The 5,000-nt window shown below is 40.5% G+C and overlaps 1 long non-coding RNA gene across 1 annotated transcript; it reads left to right on the top strand.

Annotated features, from left to right (window-relative positions):
* Positions 1-1,300: 1,300 nt before the first annotated feature.
* LOC138050307 (uncharacterized) lies at positions 1,301-3,039 on the top strand. Its single transcript, XR_011132572.1, has 3 exons — positions 1,301-1,464; positions 1,611-1,866; positions 2,143-3,039. It is a non-coding gene; the product is annotated as an uncharacterized lncRNA (long non-coding RNA).
* Positions 3,040-5,000: the final 1,961 nt, after the last annotated feature.

Genomic DNA, 5,000 nt, shown 5'->3' with positions numbered 1-5,000 from the left:
TGCTCAGCTAATCGTCGATCGGCGAAAGCCTTTCTCGCTCGAAAATTCATTCTATTTGGTCTTCATAGCCTCTGAAATTCAAGTGAAAATTACAATGTCTTCCGACTCATCGGCCTTGGAGACGAGCTTCGACTCAGACGACTCGAAAATGAAATTTATCGCTAGATACGAACTTGAAGACGAAGGGCATTCATCCCACGTCTCATCACAGGTAACCCAGGCTCACCGTGTGCGTCACGTAGGTATTAAAATATAGAGAACATATGAGGCGAAGTTTAGGTCTTAAAATTTGCTAGAAAATGGTAATAAAAATCGATAAAACTTACCATGTGGTGAGCTGTTGTTGTCTTTAATACGTACACAAAGTTTCGGGAAAAAAGGTCCCCGTTCACCTTCCTTCATAATATAGTGACAAGGTAGGAGACGGAAGCCAGCGTCGGGACTCCGATCGACCCAAAACAAGCACGATTTTTTCCACGAAAATCAAATCCAGTCGCTAAATAAACACGCCAGGTTCGTGGAATAGGAATTTCTCTAAACCATGAATCCACTGAAGCATCTCCAGGTAGCAACGCGGAGCCACCAGACTCCGTAAAACTTGTAAGTTAACCTGCTAAAATGGCGGCCAGAAAGCGTGGTACTCACGAAGTGCCCAATTCAAAATGGCGCTGAACTCTGGACGCCTGGTGACGAGTATAATAAGTCTCCCTCGAGGGAGGGGAGTCCCAAATTGCTCAGTGAGTTTTGTTTTTAGCAATTTGGGACTCCCCTCCCTCGAGGGAGACTTATTATACTCGTCACCAGGCGTCCAGAGTTCAGTGCCATTTTGAATTGGGCACTTCGTGAGTACCACGCTTTCTGGCCGCCATTTTAGCAGGTTAACTTACAAGTTTTACGGAGTCTGGTGGCTCCGCGTTGCTACCTGGAGATGCTTCAGTGGATTCATGGTTTAGAGAAATTCCTATTCCACGAACCTGGCGTGTTTATTTAGCGACTGGATTTGATTTTCGCGGAAAAAATCGTGCTTGTTTTGGGTCGATCGGAGTCCCGACGCTGGCTTCCGTCTCCTACCTTGTCACTATATTATGAAGGAAGGTGAACGTGGACCATTTTCCCCGAAACTTCGTGTACGTATTAAAGACAACAACAGCTCACCACATGGTAAGTTTTCTCGATTATTATTTCTATTTTCTAGCAAATTTTCAGACCTGAACTTCGCCTCATCTGTTCTCTATATTTTAATACCTACGTGACGCACACAGTGGGCCTGGGTTACCTGTGGTCTCACCAACGTCGATCACCAGAAACCTCGAGCGATTCAAGCGATGACGATGCTGCTTATACTGACGAGCCACTGGCTGATGCAGAATGGATAGAAAAATACCAAGAAGAAATGAAGGCTAACGAAGAGCTCGAACGACGCCTTAAGGACCGGTTACAGGGCAATGTGGAACTGAAGGAATGGTGAGATTCGCGGGTTTTTCCCTTATGTACACTGTCGCCTGAGCTTTTTAGTTATGTATTACATGTGTTGGCACGCTTGCTTCTGGCGCTTTGTGTATGTATTTCTCTGATTACTTTTCTGCTAACATAACTTTGCTGAACTTTAGGTGCAAGTGTGGAAATTGCAATGTCGCTTTGTTACAAAACATCAATGAATGTTATTGCTGTTGTGAACTGGAAGGCTGCGAAGAATCGATTAAGAGTGATCTTGTCCTAAAAGATCTTGCCGCTGATGTTAACCTGTATCACTGAACACCCAGGATTTCAACCCGTTTGTCTTAAGAAGTGGATTCTGAGATTAGCAGCGGACAAGTTCAAAACCAAAGGGAAGGAAAGGTATCGGCAGACGGGAAGCGAAGAAAGGTGAGCAATATTTACTACTGGTTGGTGTTATTCCTTTTCGTGTCTACCAAAACATATCGCAGCTGAATTTTCAAACATTGGGATATTTTTTTATGCGTCAGTGTTCAAACGAGACTATATCAAACTTCATAACTTGAAAAAGTGGCTTTTGTCGTCTGTCGTTTGACTTTGTTGAGAGTCTAGGGGAAACCACCACAGGAATCCCACCACAGATCGTGATTAGGTTGCATTAATAATATCCTGCTAAAGTCAAACTCTCTCTTTGATCTCTTGCAGTTTCTTACGAAGTGTTGCATATAAAGAGTTTTCTAGGCTGGTGTATGGGCTTCTGGGAAAGAAACGGGTCACCTTGCCGGCCTGTGCTTATACTGCGATTAGAAAAGCGTTCCCTGTCAGTAAGGAGGATGAATTCACAGGCTTTGACCTCGATGAGGAAAACTAGCTGTGCCATTTTACTTGTTCTACAATGAACATGATACACTCTTAGAAACTGCCGTACAAGTACAGTAAGAAAACAATTTAACAGACTTTAAAATGCTTTATTTGTAAATTAAAGATCAGTTATCAGGTGTACAATGCACTCTATTCAGCAGATGACCATTCCACTACTTCTACCATAATTTATACAATTTCATCAGTGATGTCCATCTCTTATTTGAATCTCAATAATTTTGTAAATCCTACATTGTAAGCAGTGTTATTTATTTGATGTAACTTGCACATTATTTCCAGTGAGATAAGCTAGTCATGTCCAATTAAATTTAAGAAAAAAAATCTTGCTTTCAATTTAGTTATAGTTATTTGATGTTATTTGATGATAGTTATAGTTATTTGACGTAACTTGCACATTATTTCCAGTGAGATAAGCTAGTCATGTCCAATTAAATTTAAGAAAAAAAATCTTGCTTTCAATTTTTTGTAATGTAATAATGTACAACCTGTGACAATGTATTTACAGTTGCTACTATGCATGTCACCATCAGAAAAACGTATCCCCAACGATGAAGCCCTGGCCCTAGTTGTTCAAAAGCTGGATAAAGCTACATGTATCCACCCGAAAAATCGCTATACAACAGATAAAGTGTTAGTAAAACATACAGTTACTACGCCATCCACTGGATAGCAATTTATTGCTGGGTAGAGTTATCCAGCTTTCAAACAACCAGGGCATGGTTTGAAAGTACAAATGTTTACATTTTCATTGTGAATAAATAAATCTAAAACAAAGAATGCCCAAGGAAACGTTTGAGAATATATAACCTTTCTTTCTTTTTATCTTTCCCAAGAGGGGTACTCAAGATTAAAGGTCGTGGGGAGGTGAACATGTGGACAAAATTTGAACCCAAAGAAACTGGTGAATGAGAGATGCGACTAACTGATATTTTTGCTGAATTCTGATGCAAATTTCAAAACAAACTTAAAATCAAAGTAATGCTTACAATGCCAATAACTTATGATCTTAGTCAAAGTGGGTATTCATGGTTACCTTGCAACACAAAGCCTAACAACTGCTTTTTATTTGCAAACAAGTGAGCTATTTCTTTGTCTTTTTCTTATTCTTATTTTTTGGGCAATCAACAACATTGTGATGCCCCTTCATTGGCTTCTTACATGCTGTACAATTACGGCCTGCTGTCATTTCCTTACTCTGCTTCTTTCGTGTCTCTGGGACTTGAGTAACTGTTAACACAAAGTGAAACTGAAATTCAAACCTTTGATTAGAACTTGTAATTGATTTTGCCCCAAATTAGGGACTGGTACTAGCAATGTTTGTAGTGACAAGCAAATAGGAAAAAACTGCGATGACTTTTCAGTTGTATTGTGCACATAGGTTGATCACTTAACCATGTGAACACTGGAGGCTGGACAACTCAGTTATTTTCTTCATGCTTTTACATAATGAAACTGAAATTATTAGAACAATTTGTTGAGTTGTGCAACTCTTTAAAGTGTATATGACAGATTTTTTTTTATTTGCTCGATAAAATCCCCATAATGCACTGATAAGTATGGAAAAAAAAATTTTCGATAGCGAATTTTCTTCCCCATGTTTTGATGGACCAAAAACGTGAAATTTCACTTCCGGTGGGGTACAAAACCGCGAAACCGAAAACAGGAGACTAGGGATGATTGTGACGTCATTTCAGGACATCTAGTTTCGCGGAAAACAGATTTCTCAGTGTTTTCTTATGTGTGCTAAGTAATCGCGCCCAGAAATGGTACAAAAGGGCGTTGTTTTTGGGTGTAGTAATACGAAAGACGAGAAAAGAGGTATCTCTATCCATCAGATACCATTTTTTGAAGATCAGAGACCAGAAGCGAAGAAAAGAAGGCGAAAATGGATTGTCTTCGTAAATGTCACGCGTAAGAACTGGACAGCATCCAAGCATTCGCTGATCTATTCTGTTCATTTCACGCCAGAAGACTTCAGCCGTTTATCTTACGATGGTCAGGAATATCAGCGGCGACTGAAAAGAGATGAAATTGGTGTCGTTTCTATACCGAGCGTGCACAGTGTAAAGCCACCGGAGGAAGAAACGAATAGAGACGTCCGCATGAAACACCGTGAAGTATGTCTCACCTTTATGTGATAGAGCTAGTATGAGATACACGGTACGCAAACAGAGAAAAGAATACGCCACAAGCACAAAACTAATAATAATTCGTGGTAAAAGATAACATGTAATAGCGACTACGCATTTTCATGCGGTCAAAAAGCTTGAAAGAACTGTTTGCGTACCGTGTATCTCATACTAGCTCTATCACATAAAGGTGAGACATACCTCACGGCGTTTCATGCGGACGTCTCTATTCGTTTCTTCCTCCGGTGGCTTTACACTGTGCACGCTCGGTATAGAAACGACACCAATTTCATCTCTTTTCAGTCGCCACTGATATTCCTGACCATCGCAAGATAAACGGCTGAAGTCTTCTGGCGTGAAATGAACAGAACAGATCACCGAATGCTTGGATGCTGTCCAGTTCTTACGCGTGACATTTACGAAGGCAATCCACTTTCGCCTTCTTTTCTTCGCTTCTGGTCTTTGATCTTCAAAAAGTGGTATCTGATGAATAGAGATACCTCTTTTCTCGTCTTTGGTATTACTACACCCCAAAAGAACGCACTTTTGTAC

Source organism: Montipora capricornis, chromosome 6 (assembly GCF_036669925.1).
Source record: "Montipora capricornis isolate CH-2021 chromosome 6, ASM3666992v2, whole genome shotgun sequence".
In the NCBI taxonomy this organism is placed as follows: Eukaryota; Metazoa; Cnidaria; class Anthozoa; order Scleractinia; family Acroporidae; genus Montipora; species Montipora capricornis.
Note: the sequence above shows the minus strand (reverse complement) of the source record. Positions and strands in the feature narration are given on the sequence as shown.